Source organism: Triticum aestivum, chromosome 4A (genome assembly GCF_018294505.1).
Source record: "Triticum aestivum cultivar Chinese Spring chromosome 4A, IWGSC CS RefSeq v2.1, whole genome shotgun sequence".
In the NCBI taxonomy this organism is placed as follows: Eukaryota; Viridiplantae; Streptophyta; class Magnoliopsida; order Poales; family Poaceae; genus Triticum; species Triticum aestivum.
Genome location: NC_057803.1, coordinates 652009928 through 652036587, shown reverse-complemented (window position 1 = coordinate 652036587; position 26660 = coordinate 652009928).

Genomic DNA, 26660 nt, shown 5'->3' with positions numbered 1-26660 from the left:
CTAGATGAACTAGGACGTGCGTCATGATATTGAAGAAGGATGGTGGGAAGACCAGCTCGAAACTGACAAGACATTGCGCCACATCATCCCTTAGCCTTGGTACGATTTCTGGATCGATCACCTTCTGAGATATTGCATTGAGGAATGCACATAGCTTCAGAATGGCTAATCGGACATTTTCCGGTAGAAGCCCCCTCAATGCAACCGGAAGCAGTTGCGTCATAATCACGTGGCAGTCATGAGACTTAAAGTTCTGGAACTTTTTCTCTAGCATATTTATTATTCCCTTTACATTCAACGAGAAGACAGTCGGGACCTTCATACTGAGCAGGCATTCAAAGAAGATTTCTTTCTCTTCTTTCGTAAGAGCATAGCTGGCAGGACCTTCATACTGCTTCGGAGGCATGCCGTCTTTTTCGTGCAAGTGTTGCAGGTCCTCCCGTGCCTTAGGTGTATCTTTTGCCTTCCCATACACGCCCAAGAAGCCTAGAAGGTTCACGCAAAGGTTCTTGGTCATGTGCATCATGTTGATTGAAGAGCGGACCTCTAGGTCTTTCCAGTAGGGCAGGTCCCAAAATATAGATTTCTTCTTCCACATGGGTGTGTCCCTCAGCGTCATTCGGAACAGCTAGTCCGCCGGGACCCTTCCCAAAGATTACGTGTAAATCATTGACCATAGCAAGTACGTGATCACCGGTACGCATGGCGGGCTTCTTCCGGTGATCTGCCTCGCCTTTGAAATGCTTGCCTTTCTTTCGACATTGATGGTTGGTCAGAAGAAATCGACGATGGCCCAGGTACACATTCTTCCTGCATTTGTCCAGGTATATACTTCCAGTGTCATCTAAACAGTGCGTGCATGCGTGGTATCCCTTGTTTGTCTGTCCTGAAAGGTTACTAAGAGCGGGCCAATCGTTGATGGTCACAAACAGCAACGCCTTTAGGTCAAATTCCTCCTGTTTGTGCTCATCCCACGTACGTACACCGTTTCCATTCCACAGCTGTAAAAGTTCTTCAACTAATGGCCTTAGGTACACATCAATGTCGTTGCCGGGTTGCTAAGGGCCGTGGATGAGAAATGGCATCATAATGAACTTCCGCTTCATGCACATCCAAGGAGGAAGGTTATACATACATAGAGTCACGGGCTAGGTGCTGTGATTGCTGCTCTGCTCCCCGAAAGGATTAATGCCATCCGCGCTTAAAGCAAACCATACGTTCCTTGGGTCACTTGCAAACTCATCCCAGTACTTTCTCTCGATTTGTCTCCACTGCGACCCGTCAGTGGGTGCTCTCAACTTCCCGTCTTTCTTATGGTCCTCACTGTGCCATCGCATCAACTTGGCATGCTCTCCGTTTTTGAACAGATGTTTCAACCATGGTATTATAGGAGCATACCACATCACCTTCGCAGGAACCCTCTTCCTGGGGGGCTCGCCGTCAACATCACCAGGGTCATCTCGTCTGATCTTATACCGTAATGTGCCGCATACCGGGCATGCGTTCAGATCCTTGTATGCACCGTGGTAGAGGATGCAGTCATTAGGGCATGCATGTATCTTCTGCACCTCCAATCCTAGAGGGCATACGACCTTCTTTGCTACGTATGTACTGTCGGGCAATTCGTTATCCTTTGGAAGCTTCTTCTTTAATATTTTCAGTAGCTTCTCAAATCCTTTGTTAGGCACAGCATTCTCTTCCTTCCACTGCAGCAATTCCAGTATGGTACCGAGCTTTGTGTTACCATCTTCGCAATTGGGGCGCAACCCTTTTTTGTGATCCTCTAACATGCAATCAAACTTCGGCTTCTCCTTTTGACTTTCGCATTGCGTCCTTGCATCGACAATGACCCGGCGGAGATCATCATCATTGGGCACATCATATGGTTCCTCTTGATCTTCAACAGCTTCCCTGTTGCAGCATAATTGGGCACATCATTTGGTTCCTCTTGATCTTCAGCAGCTTCCCCCGTTGCAGCATCACTATATTCAGGGGGCACAAAGTTGTCATCGTCCTCTTCTTCTTCGCCATCTTCCATCATAACCCCTATTTCTCCGTGCCTCGTCCAAACATTATAGTGTGGCATGAAACCATTGTAAAGCAGGTGGGTGTGAAGGATTTTCCGGTCAGAGTAAGACTTCGTATTCCCACATTTAGGGCATGGAGAATACATAAAATCATTCTGCTTGTTTGCCTCAGCCACTTCGAGAAAATCATGCACGCCCTTAACGTACTCGGAGGTGTGTCTGTCACCGTACATCCATTGTCGGTTTATCTGCGTGCACTATATATAATTAAGTGTGTCAAAAACCATTATAGAACATCATGAATAGATAATTAAGTGACCAAATTAATAGAAGTTCATCATCACATTAAAACCAAAGTACATACATAGTTCTCATCTAACAACATAAAGCTCTCCAGAGCATCTAAATTAATTAAACCATACATTGAAACTATGTAAAACATTTCAACGCGAAAACAAATGCGATCATAATCGCAACCAAGGTAACAATTGATCCAACAGCATAATGATACCAAGCCTCGGTATGAATGGCATATTTTCTAATCTTTCTAATCTTCAAGCGCATTGCATCCATCTAGATCTTGTGATCATCGACGACATCCGCAACATGCAACTCCAATATCATCTTCTCCTCCTCAATTTTTTTTATCTTTTCCTTCAAGAAATTGTTTTCTTCTTCAACTAAATTTAACCTCTCGACAATAGGGTCGGTTGGAATTTCTGGTTCACATACCTCCTAGATAAATAAAATCTATGTCACGTTGGTTGGCATAATTTTCATAAACAATAAATGAAGCAATAGTTATAAAGATAATATATACCACATCCGAATCATAGACAGGACGAGGGCAACGGGGGCGGATACCAAAACCATCGCACTATATAATAGCAAGCAATAAAATAGTAAGAAAATTAGACAAGTATCTATCTAAAGCAAGAATTTTTTTTCTTTCAGAAAGAAGATAAGAACAAGAGGCTCACCACGGTGGTGTCGACGACGAGATCGGCCCGAGCGATCGATGACAGTGAAGACGGGAACGGGGCGTGATGGGCCGCTAATATAAACCTAGACAAATCTCGGGAAAAATAGAGTTCGGAGGTCGTGCTTCGAGAGGAGAAAGCTTAACTAGTGTGGCTCGGGCATTTCATTGAACACCTCATGTGCATAGGAGGTGAGCTAGAGCACCACAAAGCCCTCCCCTCCCCGGCCAGAGAAAAACAAAGCAGTGGAGTGCTCTGCTCGCGGGTGAGGGGTATATATAGGCACCTCAATGGTCTCGGCTCGTGGCACGAACCGGGACTAAAGGGAAGCCTGTTGTCCCGGTTCAAGCAAACAACCGAGACCAATGGTGGTGGGCCAGGAGCCAGGCCCATTGGTCCCGGTTCGTCCCACCAACCGGGACCAAAAGGTCCATATGAACCGGGACCAATGGCCCACGTGGCCTGGCCGGCCCCCTGGGCTCACGAACGGGGACCAATGCCCCCATGGGTCCCGGTTCTGGACTGATCCGGGACTAATGGGCTGACCCGGCCTAAACCAAAGCCCTCTTTTCTACTAGTGGGTCATGGTCCTACCATGATTTCTAGCAAACATAGCTAAGCTATCACTAGCTTTATTTTGGGATCGAGATACATGGGTAATACAAGTTTGTCTAAGGGGCAGCAAGTGTTTTATCTCCTGCACAACAGAGGCATAGACTGAACGATCGACGCCTTCACATGAAATCACGACCACTGCCTCCAGGAGTCCATCTCACCACTATCGGAAGATCACTGCATTGGATCGCCAAGGAAACACGAAATACCTTCCATACAAGCACAAAGCTCCGCCTCCCAAGGCGTGTCGACATGAGAACAGAGATCTGCAAGCTGAAAAGTTAATGACCCCTGGTGGTTACGCAAAATCATTCGAGCACCGGCTACCTCTGAGGATACAAAGGATCCATCTGTGTTCAGTTTATTCCATCCCAGTTCCGGGGCGCACCATCTTTTCACATCTGCCACATTGGTGGGCTTCACAACTCGAGCTGGTCTATCATAGACTATGCAAGCTTTACCTTTGGCCGGGTCCGCTCTGGGGTTAAGATTGATGCCAATAAGAGAGTCGACATAGCTCCGGAGAAATCTTACAGAGGCCTCCATAGGAGGTGCAGGTTTAGAGTGAACAACTTCATTCCTGACAAACTAGGTCCTCCAAAAAATCATCATTACCATCATCCGACCCACATCGTTCAAGGGTGCCAAGACATGAACAAGCCATTCCTTGCCATTATTCACCAACGCTTCTAGCTTCGGGATCGCCCACACTTTGGCGATTGCAAGATACAGGTCGTATCCAAGCTGACAGCGAGCAAAAGGATGAAAATTATCTTCTTCTTCCACACCACAAACCAGACAATGGCTCATGGTTTCAAGGCCAATTCTATGCTTCCTCTGCCAGGTCGGGAGTGCATTGGTAGCAAGATGCCAAGCAAAATTACGTACAGAAGGCGGAGCCCAGCTCTTCCAAATAAAGCTCCAACACTTCCTTTGACCTGACGGCGCCGTGCTCGAAGAAACTTCAATACCACGGTGCACTTCTTCAAACGCCAAGGCTGCTGTTGCATGTCTGAAACCGATGACATGCGTCAATGCTGAAACCGATGCATTGTGTTTTTGTTTTGCGTTTTCAGTGATGTACCATGCCACTTTTACTGTAAAAAAATGACTGGAAGATGTGTCCTCTCAGTTCACCTTTGTCTGTCTGAAAATTTGTACTAGCTTACATGGTGATACTTTGACCGTGATCTGAGTAAAGCCGCAACAGATCTCCCAACAATTTTTTTATAGGATGCTCTCAATCAAATAATCACTTGTATGGATGCTCCCAACAATACTTTGACCGACTTTTATGATAATTCTTTTTTCTTTTAACGTTTTGAACTAAATTCTAATTACTTATTTATTTTCTTTTATGATAATTCTTTTTGCTATTAAAGTTTGTAACAAAATTCTAATTACTTATTTATTTTCTTTTATGATAATTCTTTTTGCTTTTAATGTTTTGAACTAAATTCTAATTACTTATTTATTTTCTTTTATGATAATTCTTTTTGCTATTAAAGTTTGTAACAAAATTCTAATTACTTATTTATTTTCTTTTATGATAATTCTTTTTGCTTTTAATGTTTTGAACTAAATTCTAATTACTTATTTATTTTCTTTTATGATAATTCTTTTTGCTATTAAAGTTTGTAACAAAATTCTAATTACTTATTTATTTTCTTTTATAATAATTCTTTTTGCTTTTAATGTTTTGAACTAAATTCTAATTACTTATTTATTTTCTTTTATGATAATTCTTTTTGCTATTAAAGTTTGTAACAAAATTCTAATTACTTATTTATTTTATTTTATGATAATCCTTTTTGCTTTTAGTTTTTTGAATTAAATTCTAATTACTTATTTATTTTCTTTTATGATAATTCTTTTTGCTATTAAAGTTTGTAACAAAATTCTAATTACTTATTTATTTTCTTTTATGACAATCCTTTTTGCTTTTAATGTTTTGAACTAAATTCTAATTACTTATTTATTTTATTTTATGATAATTCTTTTTGCTATTAAAGTTTGTAACAAAATTCTAATTACTTATTTATTTTCTTTTATGATAATTCTTTTTACTTTTAATGTTTTGAACTAAATTCTAATTACTTATTTTTTTATGATAATTCTTTTTGCTATTAAAGTTTGTAACAAAATTCTAATTACTTATTTATTTTCTTTTATGGTAATTCTTTTTGCTATTAAAGTTTGTAACAAAATTCTATATAATTTTAATTTCAATAATACTAGAGGTTTATAAAAGCTTTTTAGTTGATTCCTTTAGTACCAGTTCTAAGGCTGTTACAAAGGCATTTTATTTGGTACAGGTTTTAAGGCTGGGGCCCCACGAGCACCTTTTAGTACCGGTTCGTGGCATGAACCGGTAAAAGAGTTTTTTAGTTGATTCTTTCTGCAGCTGTTTTTTAGTCCCACCTCGCCAAGCGAGAGGCACTCGCAGCGGTTTATAAGCCCTGAGTGTAGAGACGATGAAGGGAGAAGTGCAATGCTCACCTACACGTTGGCCTGAAGCTAAGCAACGTGCAGGCGAGCATTGCGCCTCTCTTTTATTTTGGCATGGTATCATCATAATAGTTGTGGAGAAAGTCTTCACTTTTTCTTGTAAGTAGAAACAAAAGAAAATAAATAAAGCAAGAAAGAAAACAAAAAAACAAAAAAAGTGATTTCAAATTTGAAAACTAATGGCACTAACAGAAAGTTTTTAATTTTTCTAAAACTAAAAGCAAAAAGAATTAAAAAATAAAGCAAAAAACAAAAGAAAATAAATAATGCAGAAAACAAAACAAAAAAACTGGGGAAAAAAATAAAAATAGCAACAATAACTAAAGAAAACAAAAAAATAAAAAAAGTGCCGCCTACTGGCCCCCCACGGCCTGAATACGACTAGAAACCCTATCATGGGCCAGGATTCAGGCCCGCAGAAGGCCCAGCAGGCCCACAGGCAAAGCAGTGTCAAATTAGGCCCATAGGCCTGCAGTTCAGAGGAGTTCGAGTGGGAAGAGGCAGCGGAGCTTATAAACAGGTGCGGGGCGCTCTCAACTAGCGAGGTGGGACTAAACTCCCACCACCACGCTGTTGTGCAAGGCCGTTGGTCCCGGTTGGAGGCACGAACCGGGACCAATGCCCCCCTTTGGTCCCGGTTCATGGCACCAACCGGGACCAATGACCCCCTTTAGTCTCAGTTCGTGCCACTAACCGGGACCAAAGGCCGCCGCTTCCCGCCCTTTGAGCTGCTAAAAAAAGGCCTTTGGTCCCGGTTGGCGGCTCCAACCGGGACTAAAGGTTGCATTCGTCCCAGTTTGTCTCACGAACTGGGACCAATGCTTCGTCTATATAACTAGTACTCGTGAAAATTTCATCCAGTTCGTCTTCCCCGCCCCGACGACGTCGCCTGGCTGCCCGTCTCCGGTTCGCCGTCGCCGCCGTCGTCGTCGCCCCGCGTCGTCCCACGCTGTCCCTTGCCGCCCCGACGCCATCGCCGCCCCGCGCCATCGCCGCCCCGCGCCATCGCCGCCCCGCCCCAACGCCGTACGTCGCCGCCCCGCCCCGCCCCGTCCCGACGCCGTCGCCGCCCCGCGCCGTTGCCGCCTAGCCCCGACGCCGTACGTCGCCGCCCCGCCTCGCCCCGTCCTGATTTTGTTAGATTTTTTTGTTAGATTTTCTGCTAATTTAATTATTTGATGTAGTAGTTAATTTAGATGTGTAGTATAATTTAGATGTGTACTTAATTGAGTTAGATTTTGTTAGATTTTTTTGTAGTTCATAGATTTTTTTTGTTAGATGTGTAGTTCATAGATTTATTTTCATATTGTGTAATTTGTTCATATTTTGTTATTTTTTTTTCTGTTAATAGATTTTTTTGGTGATATTATTGTTGAATATGCATGTTTTTATGTTCGTATATATGCAAAGATCGAATATGTCAATTTTTTATGATTTGTTTTCTGTTCATAGAATTTTTATGACTTTTTTCTGTTGTAATTTTGTTCATAGAATTTTAATGATTTTTTTGTTCATAGATTTTTTTCTTTCAATTTATGTATATTTTCATATTTGTGTATGTATAGGAAAATTGTGCATGATCAAAGTCATTTATGAATATGTTCATATTTAGAATAGAGGAAAAAGGAAAATAAGAAGAGAAAGTGTTTAATATAATTAGTTAGAAAAATAATAGAACTATAGTTAAACTAGTTTATTTTTAATAAGTACTACTTTAATTTATAGTAAGTGCTTCATATATAGTTGAACTAGCTAGTTGATTTAACAAACCAATTTATTTTACTATATATAGATGTAGTTTAATTTTAGTAAGTACTACTTTATTTATTTATAGTAAGTGCTTATTGGTTGAACTAGTTGATTTAATTAATAAAACTACTTTATTTAACTATATATATAGAAGTAGTTCCCGCATTGACGTCGACGATGCCTATCCCGCATCCTCGTCGTCGTCGACTCGGCGGTGGAGGCCTGCTTGATCAGGGCCATGTTCGGGACTGGGCTCCGCCGGACTGGTATTGGGAGGTGCTACCTTCTGGGGGACGTAGGTTCGTGAGGAGGCAGCCCGTTGTTGACCCGATCCTTGTTTGGTGACGGTCGCATAGGCTAGTGATGGTGCCGAGGCTTCCGGACACCGCAGAGGTGGTACGTCATCGTGTCAGCGAGGAGGACGAGCACGCCCGTCGCTACATGGTTGCGTTGGAGGGTAGGTTCGACAATACCTGGCAGGTTCTTCAGGGATCTCACTGGAGCTATGATCCTGTGATTGTTCCTTATCTTTGGGTGTCCACCGCCCGCGACGATACCTGTCGGGTGCTACGGTTCTAGCTGTATTAATTAGCGATGCTATATGTATGATAGTATTCGAGGAGTATTCGACGATGTACGGACACAAGAGATGATGTACTTTTGGTTATAATTGAATGCATGCTAATTTTAATACTATATTTTACAATTTGGTTTTGCTTATTGAATGCTCATATTGGAAAAGTACTCCTACTTTGAATGCTAAAATTGAAGAGCACTCTATGCAGAAATCTAGGAGCCCCTCCATCATCCACGCCGTCGTGGGGGTAGCTTCTCCTTCATTCCCGTGTGCTACATAATTTGGTGTAATAATAATACACTCGGGAATGAAAGGAGGAGCTACGTACCATCATCGATAATCAACCCGTGATTAATAATAATGATCTAATTTAGATTTTTTAGTACATATATTTAATTGTACAAGTTTAATATTTGAATTATGAACTTAGGCCGGAAATATCGTACTCGAACGACGAAAACCGCCCGGGGGAGTGCGACTGGTGCCACGACGACCGAGGTATGTGCAACAGGTTCATTGAGCTGGACGAAGATCGGCGCTTCAACATTAAGCTCGAGGAGACCTTCGATGTTCATACGGTACACAACGACGACAATAGTTTTTTCGTAATTAAGCACGACTTCAACTATTTTAGCGTGTATGTTTCATCTTTTCCAATTCGACTAGCTTATCCCATGCTATGCAAGATGCTTTGTCTTGGAGAGGATGGGTTTTGAAGACCATGAAAGTATGGAAACCAAAAAAATTCTCCTAAGGACCCATCATGGTGTGGATTTTTCAAGTAAAGTTGTATAATGCTGAGAGTGTAACCCATTTTGATTGCAAAAATTGGGAAGCACTTTGCAAGATGTATGGTTTTGATGAGGGTATGCTTGTCACCATGGATCTTGGTAATCCTACAATCCAGCAAGACAATATGGGCATTTGGGTCCTTGTGGATACACCTCCAATTCTTCCCCATGTGAGATTAACATAGTTATTAAGTAATTTATATTGTTTATTTCAAAATGGTTGACAGCTTGTTTCCATTGACAGCTTATTTTCATTCTTCAAAGAATGTGCAGAAAATGGTAAACAAAACCCACTACACCGATGGCTCCAAATTAACTTATAAGGAGAAGAATCATCTGATCGCATTTTGTACCGATCTTGAGAATTACAATGTCTACAATCGAACTCCTCAACATTATGGTCAATATGTGCCACTAGTGCACGTGTTGAACTACGATAACTACCATGGAGATATCCTGGTAAGATTATTTACTATTACGACATCCCTGCATCTTTTTAAATACTTCTAAAACTAGTACATCATTGCTAACTACGAAGTTATTACTATGTTTATCAACAAATAATCCCGAATGATTGTGTGCCTCATCTGATGTATACGCACGATCGCCTTGATGTTTTGAACATACAACCAGGTCATCCTACGAATCTCAACTGTCCATACCGGATTTCTAAAAGAAGTGGAGACATGACAATCAAAGAATGGAAAAAATGTATGGACAGTCGGAAGGAGCTTCTTGCAAGCAAAAGGGGGCGAAGCGCAAGAATTGGAGACAGGATGATCTCCATTCTTCATAATGGAGAGTCAGGGTCTATATTGTTTTATGCTATTTTACCTTAAGGGTGTTTAGGTCCTACCCGATACTGATGATCATGTGTTAAGAACAATTATGTAGGGTTGGGTTCGATGACTATGAGGATGATGATCGTATGACTTGTTATTAATAACGAGTAGAAGTTGTATGATGATGAATGATTAGTAGGACTTGTTATTATATATGATGATGTATGATGCGAGCATGCATGAGTTATTATATATCAGCGGGTGAAATAAACATAGCAGTAGCGTTGGTAAACCAAGGACTAAGATATAAGAGAGGACACTTCTCTCTATTAGCTAGCTAATAACAACCTAAAGTTAACCCCCAAAACCCCTAAACCAACCACTTATTTTTTTAAAAAGAAAAACCTCAGCTGCTGACACGTGGAAGCCTTTTGGTCCCGGTTCATGTCACCAACCGGGACCAAAGGCCCCCTTGCCCGGGCTGCTCGCAGTGGCCACGTGGAGGCCCATCTGTCCCGGTTCGTGTTAGAACCGGGACTAAAGGGTGGAGGCATTAGTAACGACCCTTTAGTCCCGGTTCAAGAACCGGGACTAAAGGCCCTTATGAACCGGGACAAATGCCCTGTTTTCTACTAGTGCTCTGTCCCAAAATTCTTGTATTAGATTTGTCTAAATATGGATGTATCAAGTCATTGATACATCCGTATTTAGACAAATCTAATACAAGAATTTTGGGACGGAGGGAGTATTGTTTATATTATTTTTTGCATGGTTAGTATTGTTCATATGTGCATCCAAATCCAAACTAAGATATATTGTAGCTAAACTGCATTAACCCACCAAAATACAACAAGGCTGTTTCTCAACAAAAAAAAAAGATACAACACAAGGTCATCCAGGTTACATACATAATACTCCCTCCGTTCCTAAATATTTGTCTTTTTAGAGATCTCAACAAGTGACTATACGGAGCAAAATGAGTGAATCTACACTCTAAAATATGTCTATATACATTCGTATGTGATAGTTCATTTGAAATCTCTAAAAAGACAAATATTTAGGAACAGAGGAAGAAGTACATGCGGTTACATACATAATAGTACATGCATACACGATGGCTACCAAAAGGTCATCTCCATGACTTGGTGGAGTTGGGGTTCTGGCCATGAATAAACGACCTCCACTGCACCCACTGAGCCACCAGCCACTGAACTGGACATAAACTCTCTCAATGTTAGCTCATGAGCTGAGCTAGCTGGTCTCACATGCTACCAGTAATGGGGAACAAAACTGTCTTCCCGTATTTATCAGGTTGGATCTATCTATCAGGTAGAAAAGCCCTGTGATGTTCTAAAGTATCCTGCAAATTACAACAAACTTCGGCGCCAAAGCGGACTCTCCAAAACATGCTTTGGGATGGCAAAAGTATAGAATGGCCTAAGCCAGCAAACACAGCCACATAAGTCGATGTAGACAAATTGCATGTCAAGACGCAGCTCAAGAAAGATCGCTGGCCCCGATAACGCCTAACTGGCACATAAGGTTGGGCATCCCTTCGCGGCGATCATCCTGCCTTCCACCATCTGCCGCTACCGGCATACTTCCGCCCTCCACTGACATGCTTCTTGCCGTCAGAGAACCATACCAACTCATTCACCACTTCTCCAGCGGCAATACACAGGTGACAGGACGAAGGACATGTAACCTTCAATGTGCTCTAATTTTTTGTCCTTCAATGTGTTCTGTTCACAGTTTTGTAGCCACTTCTCCACCTTCAAGGACGAAGGATATGTAACCTGCAATAGACAACACACCACCACTCAATTTCCAACCTGAGACCATTGCCCTGGTTTTTGGCAAAAGAACACAAAATCACAACAGGAAATGGCAAACATGCTCATCAAAAGTATAATAGGAACATGATCTCAGATTTAGAGCAGGTTATCAAACTGCCACATGTATCTTTCCGAAAAACAATATCAACTTTCTTTTTTGATAACTTACAGCAGGAAAGGCTCCCATTGTTCTATATTAAAAAAAGGCATGTACATGCATGGCACCGGAACCATTTTTCCTGCTATATCTTTGGCATGGAGAATTGTGACAGCCATGAAAATGCTCATGTAGGAACAAAAGAGAAGTGTGTACAGCTAGTCAGTTACTCCCTTCCAAACAAATGTAGGTCAATTGGCCATTTTTTGTCCTTCACTATGCTCTATTCGCAAATTTGTAGACATTTTAATCCACATTTCACTATGCTCTATTGGCCATTTCACTATGTTCTGAGGAAGCAGATTACATGAAAGGAAACTAGGTGGATCCACGTTTCGTTATAAATGCTAGCTAATCCACCATGATTTCTTGTTTCAATTAGTCATACAAATAGCGAATTCCAAGGAAACCCTACACAAGGACCCACGTCGCTAGTAATCCAACGATAGTAAGCAAATCCCATCTGCAGTATTGCCTTCCCTTTTTCTTGTCAAAAATAAAAGTGTCTACTCTTGTCCCCCTCAAATCGATCGGTCTTGTCTTCCTGTCCCGAGACGCCGCCGGCCGGAGATTGCCGCCCCTGCTCCACCATACGTCCTCCGCTCCAGAGTAAAGTATCTGGCTGTTTTCCAAGCGGTGGCGCCTCGTACTAACGTGTTTTTCTTCTTTTTTTTTTCCTTTTCCGTATATATATCAGCGAGGAATCAGCATGCAAGGCAGCCGTGGCGCGACCGTCTTCGACGACCTACCGGAGTGGCTGGTCGTCCACGAGATCCTCGTCCGGCTGCCTGTCCTGCTGCCGCGCGGTATGCAGGTCGTGGTACGGCGGCACTTCCACAGACGCCTTCGTCCTCGACCACCATCGCCACCAGCCTTCGCTCCCCATCGTCAAACACGAAGATGGCATCTGCCGCGTCGTCAGAGCCTCCAACAATGATCTAAAGATACGGCCCGTCCTCCGGTACGCACACGACGATGTTATACACCGCGCCACCTGCGATGGCCTCCTCATCGTGTCGCAACGACACCAATATGATTTCTGCATCTGCAACCCGGCCATCCGCAAGTGTGCATACCTGCCACTTCCTCCACGGCGACCACACTTCCTGGTCAGCGTAGCCGGGTTCTACCGGCACCGCACATCTGGAGAACACCGAGTGCTTTGGGTGTTATACCCCGGGTCATACACGATGCCCGATGGGAGCGACATAGCAATTGAGTTGCTTGAGTACTTTGTCCTCACGGTCGGATAGGATCAGCCAAGACGCGTCCAATGGCCGACAGTTCCAAAACAAAGGTTTATTCCTGCTATCTGGTTCTACCATTGCCCACCAGTGCACCATCGTGGTAGCCTGCATTGGGCAGTGGGTCTCAGCATAACGGTATTTGACACCATAGCCGAGACATTCTGGCAGATGAACCGCCCAACACAGTTGGGCGATACGGTCTCATTGATGGATACGGGTGGCGCCCTAGCTTTGTGCCACACCTCCTCTGAATGTGTCACTACTTTAGATGTTTGGGTGTTGCAGGACTATGATGCTGAAACCTGGGGCTTCCTTTACAAGATTAACTTGTTAGCGATGGAGGCATCGCCGACGCTTGATTTTTTTATCAAATATGTTCCTAGCATGGCTGTGATGAACGAGCGCGAGTTGTTGGTTCAGCATCGTTGTAGCCGTATGTTACATTGTGATACTGATGGCGTGTTTTTAGGAAATGTGGAAAGCGAAGAGTACAAAATCGACTGGACACTTACTAGGCATCGCCTCCAAGAGAGCATGATTTCACTTCCATTGTTTGAGATGCAAAAACAAGATGCTGTGAACAAGGAGCCTCTGTTCTCTATTGTACTATGAGATGCCATGCTCCATCTTAATGTTTTGGACAAGTCGTGCGCTTGTCGTGCCCTTGAAGCATCTATCCTGTAAAAGCGAACAATTTGGATGGCGGGAGAGGCACTTCTTCTATCATCATTCAGTGCTTGTTATGCTATCTTGAGCATCTTGCTAGTATTATAAACAATGGAGTACCTACGCTATATAGAACTGTTCTGAAATTCTCCCCTGTTTAATTTCATCGTTCATTGTTCAAAAGCATGAAAGGCATGGTTGCAGTTCGGAATGCTGATTCCTTCATCAGAAGTTAATTATGGCATTTTAGTTGTACAGATGTTTGGTTTTGATATTCCTTTCTGTTGCTTAATAATTCGATCTTTCATGGTCAGTGCACACTTTGGTCCTATTGCTTTTGCCACCTGGTCGCTCCCGCTCTTTGTGTGGAGATGTTTTTTCTCAGTCATATTTGGGAAGCTGCCTGTGATCGGGGTTCCCAGCATGGTTTTGTGTCTGATTGTTACCGCAGCGGCAGTAATTGGGTCACTGCATCTGTTTTGGGTTGAATTGTTACTTCAGCATGATTATGGTTAAAAGATTGCAAGCACTTTGTTTCATTGACCTATGTCTTCTGTTACTTTGTTCTTAGATGTTATTATTACTCCTAATAGAAAGGAACACTTTGTACACTGATAATACTGCAGTTTTGGTAAAGCACATCTAAATGTGCGCTAAGTATTACATATCTAAGTCCTATATCATTGACTTCACGTGAAGATTCGTGCAGATATTTTCTTTTTTCCTTTCTAGTTTGATTGAGCCACTTAGATGTGCAATAACTATGACAATCTAGTTGTGCCCTAGATGTTTCTGCTCCATTTACTTTCACTTGGCACTTTTAGAAGCACGAATTGCATGGTCGCAGTTTAAAATGATTCCTTGGTGTTGAGTAAGCACCGTTAAAATGGTCAATTATTTACTTTCGATATGCCCTTCCATAGGTTTATAGTTCAAGGGTTTTGAGTACGCACCATGGTCGTAACTCCTAACTATCCCCCTCCGTTTCTAAATATAAGACCTTTTAGAGATTCTAACATGGTCTACATACAGATTTATAGACATATTTTATAGTGTAGATTCATTTATTTTGCTCCATATGTAGTTCATATTGAAATCTTTAAAAGAACTTATAATAGGGCAATGGAAGGAGTATGCATGAAGTAGCTGTTAAACATAGTTCTGTAGCGTGTCAGGGTATATTACTTGCGCATATACAGTAGGTAGTTAGGAGGGATATTTATCTTAACCATAGTCCTTATCTCTACCTCTTTCTTCTTTCTCAAGATTGTAATCCCAACTATGTATGCGCTATCCCAGGGAGATGCGCCCCCGGCCTTTATAACACGCAACAACACTCCCACGATGGGTAAGACGCTTTCGCCTATTCACACATGGTAAACAGAGCCTCCTCTTCCAAACCCTAGCTGCTCCATAGTCCCAAGCCATATATTCCTCCAGCGCCGCCCAAAGCAATCTCGGCCAGGTCACGGAGAAGCTCTCCCGGACGAACTATATCCTGTGGCGAACTCAAGTTACGCCGCAGCTGCGGGGAGCTGGGCTCTTCGTCTACGTCGATGGAACGATGCCGGAACCCACCCGCCACCTCGTCACCAAGGACAAGGATGGCAAGGAGTCATCCGAGCTCAACCCTCTTCATCCCATCTGGGTGAGGGAGGATCAGTAGGTGCTCGGCTACCTCCTCAACAACCTCTCCAAAGAAGTGATGATCGCGGTGACCACGGTCACCACCGCGCATGCCCTCTGGGCGGCGCTTGCAGGCATGTTTTCTTCTCAATCCCTGAGTCGTGTCAACAATATTCGCACTACCTTGATCAATGCACAGAAGGGCACCCAATCGGTTGCTGCATACTACGCTCACATGCGTGGCCTTGCCGATGAACTCGCCGCGGCCGACAAGCCCATCCAGGACGATGAGCTCATCTCCTACCTGCTGCATGGGCTGGATATGGACTACCAGCCCCTCGTCTCCGCCCTCGACGCCCGTGTCACGCCTGTCTCCCTCGACGAGCTGTACTCCATGATGAGCAACTTCGATCAGCATGTGGCTCAGTTTCACAGCACCGGCGGTGGCTTCAAGTCCTCGGCCAACGCTGCCACTCGCGGGCGCGGTGGGTACTCATCGCGCCCTCATGGTCCTCCTCTACACAAGGGCAAGCAAGGAGGTGGCGGCTCCAGCAACTCCTCTCGCGGCGGACGCCCCAACTTCACCAACAACAGGGGCCGTCGCGACGGGGGTGGCGGCAGTGGCAGCTCGGGCAGATCACGTCCTGATGTTGTACGCTGCCAGATATGCGGCAAGCCTGGCCAAACAGCCGAGGACTGTTGGTATCGCTTCGATGAAGACGAGGCCTCCTTTGATGAAGATGACAAGGTTGCTGCCGCCGCTGATGGGTCCTATGGCGTTGATACTAACTGGTATCTTGATAGTGGCGCCACCAATCACCTCACGGGGGAGCTCGAGAAGGTGACTCTTTGTGAAAAATATCATGGCAAAGATCAAATCCACACGGCAAGTGGTGCAGGTATGAGGATAAGTCATATAGGTCATTCAGTTATACGTACCCCTTCTCGCAAAATTCATCTTAGAATTTTTTTGCATGTTCCTAGTGCCAACAAAAATCTTCTCTCCGTTCATCGTATTACTATTGATAATCATGTATTCATTGAATTCCATCCTTTCTTCTTTTTGATCAAGGATCAGGCCACGAGGAAAGTTCTCTATCGAGGTAGATGTGTTCGAGGGCTTTACCCGTTGATTCCGGAGTTTAGAAGATCAAATAAACAAGCTTGTGTGCTATCAAGCTTTCATCCACACGATGGCACGATCGTTTAGGACATGCCTCCTTTTCTTTGATTGAACGTTTGCTTAGGAAAAATAAGCTCCCGTTTGTTGGTGAGCGAAATATTGAAACTATTTGTGATTCTTGCCAAAGAGCAAAAAATCATCAATTACCTTCTCCCATATCTACTAGTGTTTTCACTCAACCTTTGCAATTGATATTTTCTGATGTTTGGGGTCCTGCCCCCACCTCGGTTGGTCAACACACATACTATGTTAGCTTCATTGATGACTATAGCAAATTTTCTTGGATTTACCTTCTCAAGAAAAGATCTGACGTTTTTCAAGTGTTCAAAAATTTCCAAGCACTTGTAGAACGCAAGTTTGACAGCAAGATTATTGCTGTCCAATCCGACTGGGGGGAGGGGGGGAGTATGAGAAGCTCAACTCCTTTCAAACACTTGGTATATCTCATCATGTGTCATGCCCCACGCTCACCAACAAAATGGGTCTGCCGAATGCAAACACAGGCACATAGTTGAGGTTGGTCTAGCCCTTCTTGCCGGAGCTTCTATGCCCCTTAAATTTTGGGACGAAGCCTTTCTCACGGCTGTACACATTATCAACATGCTCCCTAGTAGAGTCATCAACAATGACACACCCACCGAACGGCTCGTCCATGTCAAACCCGATTATATGTCACTCCGTGTTTTTGGGTGTGCCTGTTGGCCTAATCTCCGACCATACAACTCTCGCAAACTCATGTTTCGCTCGAAACAATGTGTTTTTCTAGGGTATAGCCCTCAACACAAGGGTGTCAAATGTCTAGATGTCTCTACTGGTCGAGTATACATATCCCGTGATGTTGTATTTGATGAAACTAAGTTTCCCTTTGCTGATCTTCATCCAAATGCCGGCGCCTTACTTCGGACAGAAATTCTCCTTTTGCCTCCAAACCTAACCAGCTTTGATAATGGGGAGTATAACTCTAATGATTCTATTATGACTAACCCTCTTACCACCTTGCATGAGCTGTGTGATGATACATGAAGCCGCGCTGAAGAAAACAGAATTAAAAACGGTGAAGAAAATCGCCCAACAGGGCCATATTTTATGTGCCAGGATTTGGGGAGCAAATCCCTCTCGGGATCGACGCCCGCAGGTGCTGCAGACCTACCAGCAGGATCCGCTCCGGGTCGCCACCGACAGATCGGTCAGGCTAATCCCCCTCGGATTCTATGCCCTTCGCTTCTCCCCCCGCACCCGACCGCGCGTCAACAGGCGGCCCCGCCCGTGCCACGCAGCAGCCAGCGGCTGGAGGCGACGGCCCGCACTCGCCAGGGCCCACGGGCAGTCGTTTCTCTGTCCAGCCGGTCTGCTACAAACGGCGGGATCTGTGTCGGCCACCTGGCGCGGGCCCCATGCCTAGCCCAGCGGGCTCCATGTCTGGCGTGCACGAGGGACGAGCTCAATCATTGTCACGTGATGAGCCTTGTCCGGCGGGATCTTCTGTGGCGCGTGTGACTCTGCCTCACGTCGCTGCTTTGTCCCTGCGCACAGAGGATCCGTCCTCAGTTTCCGATGCGGCTGCTGCGGATTCTCCTAAATCCACCTCGGGATCAGCAGCTGCAGCCCCCATGGGATCTTCTGCGCCGGAGTCAATCATGTCACGCCGCACTCATCTACAACAAGGTAATACAACCAGTAAATTATAAACATATGACAAAATTCGGGATGATCTGCTCCATAGGTGAACAAGGCGAGCCATATTCACTTGAAGAAGCCCTTAGTGATGAAAACTGGAAACAAGCAATGAAACAAGAGTACATGGCCTTACAGAGGAACAACACATGGCACTTGGTTCCTCCACGACAAGGTAAAAACCTCATTGACTGCAAGTGGGTCTTTAGGATTAAGGGAAAATCTGATGGGACTATTGATCGTTACAAAGCAAGACTTGTAGCAAAAGGTTTCAAACAACGGTATGGCATAGACTATGAGGTGACCTTTAGTCCAGTTGTAAAAGCTGCCACTATCCGTCTTGTTTTGTCCATTGCTATTTCCAGGGGCTGGAGTTTCAGACAGCTAGACGTACAGAACGCGTTTTTGCATGGTGTTCTGGAAGAGGAAGTGTACATGAAACAACCTCCTGGTTTTGAAAACAAGAATACACCTTCCTATGTATGTAAGCTTGACAAAGCTATATATGGATTGAAACACGCTCCTAGAGCATGGTACTCACGGTTGAGTCACAAAATGCAAGCACTTGGCTTCATTCCTTCAAAGTCTGAAACCTCTTTGTTCATTTACAACAAATGCAACACTCATATATTTGTTCTCATCTATGTTGATGATATTATTGTCACAAGTTCGTCTAATGAGGCTATCACAGGACTGTTGAAGGATCTCAGTGCAGAATTTGCTCTCAAGGACCTTGGAGACTTGCATTATTTCCTAGGGATAGAGGTGAAGAAACATGAGGATGGCCTTCATCTCTTCCAGGAAAAGTATGCAACTGATCTGGTAAAAAAGGCTGGTTTGCAAGGGTGTAAACCCTCACCTACTCCACTATCCAGTTCAAAAAAATTGTCCCTTACAGAAGGGCAGCCCTTGGGTCAAGATGACAGTACAAGATATAGGAGTCTGGTAGGTGCACTTCAATACTTGACACTCACACGGCCTCATATCTCATTTGCTGTTAATAAGGTCTGTCAGTTTCTTCATGCACCCACCACAGTGCACTAGACTGCTGCAAAGCGTATAGTTCGATATGTCAAGAATACTCTCAAGATTGGTCTGAATTTCAGTAAGTCATCATCTACACTTTTGAGTGCTTTCTCAGGCTCTGACTGGGCAGGCTGCTTGGATGACAGGCGGTCCACTGGTGGCTTTGCAGTATTTTTTGGTCCCAACTTAATTTCATGGTGTGCAAGAAAACATGCCACTGTTTCTCGATCTAGTACCGAGGTAGAATACAAAGCATTGGCAAATGCCATAGCTGAGATCATATGGATGCAATCACTGCTGAAGGAACTTGGTGTTAAAGTCCTCAAGCTCCATGTTTATGGTGTGATAATCTGGGTGCTACATACTTGTCTGCCAATTCAGTTTTTCATGCTAGGACTAAACATATTGAAATTGATTTTCACTTTGTCAGAGAACGAGTGGCTCAGAAGAAACTTGACATACGTTTTGTGCATTCCAAGGATCATATAGCAGATGGGTTCACAAAACCTCTTCCCACAAGAAGCTTTGAAGATTTCAAACATAATCTCAACTTGATGAAGTTGTGATTAAGGGAGGATGTTAAACATAGTTCTATAGCGTGTCAGGGTATATTACTTGCGTATATACGCTAGGTAGTTAGGAGGGATATTTATCTTAACCATAGTCCTTATCTCTACCTCTTTCTTCTTTCTCAAGATTGTAATCCCAGCTATGTATGCGCTATCCAAGGGAGGTGCGCCCCTGGCCTTTATAACACGCAACAACGCTCCCATGATGGGTAAGACGCTTTCACCTATTCGCACAGTAGCAACTCTAGCACCTGGTTGCTCCTGCTCTTTGTGTGGAGAACTTTATTTTTTTGCGGCAAACTTGCGTAGTTGGGAATGATTTGACACTCAACAAAGTTTGATGGTTTCTGATTGTTACTACATCACGGCCTCTATTGAAGTTTTTGGCAAGTAATTCCTGGGCTGTTTGGAAGTGTTTGTTGGGGTCTTTCTTTCCTACTGCTTCTGTGTCCATGATTCTGTGATGTTCTTTTTTTTGAAACGGAGGCAAAAGATTTGCCTCGTATATTAATAAAGAGGAGAGTAGAGATTGTTCGTGTTACAACACCCTTATAGAGTACAAAGAAATTACTCTCGCAACATGATTGAGCCCAAATTTCTTGCCCCTGCGGTCACCCATAGAGTTGCATCCTTCTTAATATTATTCAGGAGAACCATTGGCAGCATGCTTTTGTTGAGGAAGACAAGAGTGTTCCGCTCATTCCATATGGACCATGAGGCTAACATAACAAGCGAGGCCATAGCCTTCCTATTGGGAACGGAAGCATCAGACAGCCCAATCAACCACTCCTTGGTGGAACGGCATGAGAGCCAAGAAGAGGTATCAACGTGATCTAGTTGAAGCCAGTTTTTTATCATGCCCCAAACTCTGATCGTGACTCTGTACTTGAATAGTAGGTGGTCAATAGATTCATGTACTTGCTTGCATAAGGGGCATAGGCCACAGTTTGGCCATCCCCGCTTGGCACCCAATCCACGTTCCACACCCTATTTTGCATAGCCATCAAAGCAAAGAATTTGACTTTAGGTGGTGCCCAATACCTCCAAACTGTGCATAACATAGGAGACCGGGTCAAGCCAAAGAATTGGGCCTTGTAAGCGGCCGCCGCCGAGTAGAGGCCACTATTAGTGTGCTTCGAAATGATGTCATCCTCAATGTCCTCCTGTAGCTGGAAGCCACGCAGTGTAGTCCAGAGCTCAAGGAACTCCCTGAAATGTGCAAGGGAGAAGCCGGCAGAGGTGTTGATTTTAGAGATCTAGGCATCGTCCTTCAAGGCTTCACGAATCTTCCAGTTTTTTCTCTTGGAATCCTTCGGTGATATTTTGATCAGCATGTTGGAAGGCTCGTTGGCCAACGGAGTATTATTTTTCTGCAAGGCTTCTGTTGCATGTCCCTTGCATTTGCGTCTTTATTTGTGCTTTAACCAATTTGCTGCACTTGCTATTACTCCCTCCGTTCCAAAATAGACGACCCAATTTTGTACTAACTTTAGTATGAAGTTGGGTCATTTATTTTGGAATGGAGGAAGTACTCCGTATGTCTCGTAATATAAGATGCTATTACTTCCTCCCTCTGTGTGCATTGGGTGCGCGTAGTTTTAGGTCATCAAATTGGCTAACTAATTGCTCCTTTCGTTCCATAATTCTCATCGTGGTTTGAATTAATACCGTTAATTCAAATTATCAATCGGAGGGAGTATATGTCATATGCCATCTACTGCGTCAGTGACGGTGGGTCTCAGCAGCGTGGCACAATGGGATCTTGGTGTTGGACGTGTGTTGATAGACGCGCGAAGGATGGTGGCGTTGTCTGGCGTAGACAACAGTTGGGTCTGGCAAGAGGTCAATGCATTGATCTCTCCTGAAATGGCAGTGACAGATTCTGGAGCGCGCGCATGCGTTGTGCGCTGAGGGTTAGTCGGACCGATCACTACTAGGAAAAACCCTAGTAGTAGCATGAGCTTTTTGCCTATCGGTAGCACGGAGACCCGTATTACTGCTAGGGTGCTACAACTAACTTTTAGCAGTAGCGCTAGTCTAACCCCCGCTACTGCTAAATCAGTTATCAGTAGCATGGGGTCAGACTTGTCCTACTGCTAAGTACTAGACAAGTTGGCCGCATGGGCGCAAATTCATCGCCTGCCTGATAATTTTCTGATCAATTCGGTAGTGAGAGGTATGGCTTCAGAGATCAAAGAGATTCTGGAACGACAATTTACCCTTCCTGCTGGTTTCTTTGGATCCTTTGTGAGAGTTAAGCTAAATATTTATGTGAATGCAAAGATAAAACACTTTGTCACGGGAAGGGAGGGAGATGAGAGAGTTCGCTATCAGGTACATATGGTGACTTTGTCCATTGGTATGAGGAATGCGGAGACGGAGAACATGATACATCAAAATTTGAGTGGGGAGAATTTGTTCTAGCTGAGTCTGGTCATGCTAGAGCGGGCACTGGACGTGGAGACTTTGGTTCGCAGGGAGGTCGGGGTGCTAATCCTCGAGGCAGTGGCAGGGGGAGAGATGGGTATGACACTAGTAAGAGCTGGCAGTTCAATACCCAGCCAGTAAACCAAGTTGACATCAATGTGGCGGCAGAGAAGGAACCCCAAGGAGTAGCGAGGACAGCTTAAACTTGAGTACAACTGGTGTGGTCAGTGCTACATGTACAGAGGTTGTGCAATACAATGAAATAGGGACCCCAACTTGTCAGCAACAAAGAAGCATCGATCGGTTGATAATTTGTTGCAAGATGATGCTCTAGTAGTGTCACCAACTCCTGCGGTGACCATTGATCCTGCCTCGAGGACGTTGGTGTTAGTGGAGAAGACCATGCCCGATGGGATTCCACCACTCCCTCTGGTCTATGTCTCTCCCATGAAAACAAGCAAGAGACCCTAGATATGTACTGGAGGTGACTTAGCTGATGACTTTTCTTCCACTACTAGGGAAAAGCCTAGTAGTAGTGCGGGTAGTCGCGCTACTAATACAACGCTACAACTAACGTTTAGCAGTAGCCCGTTTTGGGCTTTTGGCCCGCGTGACTGGTATCTAGGGGTAGCAGTAGCATTTGTTGTAGAAACGCTCTGCTGCTAATAGTTGTAGCACCCTAGTTTAAAAAGCACTACTGTTAAGAACACGCTGCTGCTAAAGTCATACCATGCGCTACTGTCATTAGTTTTTGAATATTTTTTCTGCTGCATATTTTGTGCTACTGAATTTTGTTTAGGGTTTTATACAATAGTCTCTAACATATCATACACATACAAATCTAATCATATCATACACATACAAATAGTCTCATCAAATCAATCATGTCATCATCATAATCGTCATCCAACACAAAATGATGTCTCTCGTCATCATCTCGAAATAGTGATACAAGTTATGACATGTCTCGAATACTTGCAACTACATCGTCATCCATCTAAACAATAATATAGACGAGAAGAGCTATCACTATGAGTGAGAGCGGAACTATGCAGTACATGAGGCGGCGGTTATGATTCCTCTCTCGCACTAGCGTAAACCTCAAGTAACTAGCTTCTCCTTCTTGATTGCTTTTGAAGCCTTTATGGCTGGCGCCCGACAACCGCTCCACTTGCGCCTAACACTCGTGCCACTCGTCATATACTCCTAGTAGTGTTCTATGGAAGCTCTTGGTGATATGGTGGATGGATCTGATGTGGAACAAAAGAAATCACGCACGATCGGGGGGCCCCTCTAAGGGGTACCGTGGGCACAATGAGTATATTTGCATGGAACTGTCGTGGGGCAGGCAACAACGCGACAGTTCGGGAACTTCATGACTTTGCGGGGAAATTTGCACCGGCGATGTTTGGAGTTTTTGAAACACAGATTAGTAAATCCAAAGCACAATTTTTTGCATCGCCGATAGGAATGACTGTAGTTTTGCGGTGGTAAGCTCTAGAAGGAGTGTGGTCTTGTGTTATTTTGGAGTAAAAAAATTAAAGTTGGTGGTTTTGAGTTATTCCCGTTATCACATTGGTGATAAAATCAATGAGCATGATAACTCTTGGCGTCTTCCATTGATTTACAGTGATGCCAAAGTGGCTGATAGACAAAACACTTGGAGTACTTTGATGGATCTATCTACACACAGTAACTTGCCTTGGGTCACTCTGTGTGATTTCAACGAAGTTTGAATTTGAATGAGCATCATGGTATTCGTAATCATAGCCAGGCCCAGATTGAAGCATTTAGAGACGTGGTTGATGTGTGTCACTTACATGACATGGGCTTGATGTTGGTTGGACTTGTGAAAATAAAGTTACATTGCATACGTATACCAGTGTCTGGTTGGATCGTGCCCTAGCTACTCATGCTTGGACTTTACCATTTTCCAGATGGTGTGTGCCGCACCTTACTTATGCCTGTCGGATCATATGGCGCTCTTGTTGAAGATCAGAGAGTAGGCACCCCATGGTGCTCAACACAAACACTTTCGGTATGAGGTCATGTGAGAACGCCATGTTGACTTAGGTAATATAGTTTCAGATGCGTGGTCGATAGACCTGCAGGCGCACTCAATTGAGGAGGTAAAAAACAAGCTAACATCCCTTGCCGGTAATCTCGGCAGATGGGATAGGGACATTTGCCAATGTTCGCAAGAAAATAAACGATTCAAAAGCTGAACTTGAGAGTTTAAGATTGCGGACAGGGAGAGTTGGTCCGGATCATCGGGAACTAAAAATAGTTGAAAACTTAGTGGAATTATATCTTCGTCAGGAAAAGATGTGGCGACAACGATCTCGTATTCAGTGGTTAGCAGATGGAGACAAGAATACTAATTTCTATCATCTGAGAGCCAATATGAGGAGAAGAAGGAATAAGATAGAAAAGTTGCAGGCTTCTAATGGGGATATGGTTTCCATGGAGGCTTTGGCATCGGACTTTTAAAAAACACTTTTCACAAGTGAGGGGGTTCACAACATGGCAGGAGTTTTAGATATTATACCATGCAAAGTAAATTACTCTATGAATGAGTCACTTACAAAACCATATTCTGAGGAGGAGGTCAAGGCATTATTTCAAATGCGACCCGTCAAATCTCCTGGTCCAGACAGCTTTCCTACTAAAATTTTCAGCATCATTGGGATATTTGTGGAGCAGATGTGACTAGGGCGGTTCTCCGTATTGTTGAAGGTACATAATCTGCGAAAAGCATAAATGATACTATCATGGGTTTGATTCCTAAGGTACATAATCCATCAAGTTTATCTTAGTATCGCCCTATTAGTTTATACAATGTGCTATATAAAATTGCGTCCAAGGTGATAGCTATCTGTTTGAAAGAGGTCTTACCTGAGATTATTTCAGAAGAGCAATCTACTTTTGTTCCTGGTCGGTTAATTATAGATAATATTATGTCAGCATATGAATGTTTGCATTTTATGAAGAAGAATAAGGAAAAGTTTCACATATCTCGTGCATTGAAATTGGACATGACGAAGGCCTATCACAGTGTAGAGTGGTCCTATCTTCAAGAAATTATGGAAAAGTTTGGTTTTGCATAACAGTGGATTTCCACAGTCATAAGTATGGTAAGATTGGTCTCTTTTTTAGTTATGTTCAATGGGAAAAGATTGGAGAATTTTTAGCCATCAAGAGGTATCCAACAGGGAGATCCTCTTTCACCCTATCTATTTTTGTTGGTAGCAGAGGGCCTTTCGTGACTGTCAAAATCTAACAATCAGTCGTTTTCAGCTAAGTGGTATCAAAGTGGCTTCGTCGGCACCGCCGGTGAACCACCTCCTGTTTGCAGATGATAGCCTATCATTTTTCAAAGCAAGTAGATAAGGGGTGGAAGAAATTTCAAACTTGTCAGGGACTTATTGCAATGCTATAGGACAGAGACTAAACAAGGGCAAGTTCTCCATATTTTTTAGTAAGGGTTGTCCGGAGAGTATTAGGGAGGAGGTCAAGGAGTGCCTTGATTGAAGGAAATATGCCCTAGAGGCAATAGTAAAGTTGTTATTTATATTTCCTTATATCATGATAAATGTTTATTATTCATGCTAGAATTGTATTAACCGGAAACTTAGTACATGTGTGAATACATAGACAAACAGAGTGTCCCTAGTATGCCTCTACTTGACTAGCTCATTAATCAAAGATGGTTAAGTTTTCTAGCCATAGACATGTGTTGTCATTTGATGAACAGGATCACATCATTAGAGAATGATGTGATGGACAAGACCCATCCGTTAGCTTATCACTATGATCGTTTTGTTAATTGCTATTACTTTCTTAATGACTTATACATGTTCCTATGACTATGAGATTATGCAACTCCCGAATACCAGAGGAACACTTAGTGTGCTATCAAACGTCACAATGTAACTGGGTGATTATAAAGATGCTCTACAGGTGTCTTCGATGGTGTTTGTTGGGTTGGCATAGATCAAGATTAGGATTTGTCACTCCGTGTTTCGGAGAGGTATCTTTGGGCCCTCTCGGTAATGCACATCACTATAAGCCTTGCAAGCAATGTGACTAATGAGTTAGTCACGGGATGATGCATTAGGGAACGAGTAAAGAGACTTGCCGGTAACGAGATTGAACTAGGTATGATGATACCGACGATCGAATCTCAGGCAAGTAACATACCAATGACAAAGGGAACAACGT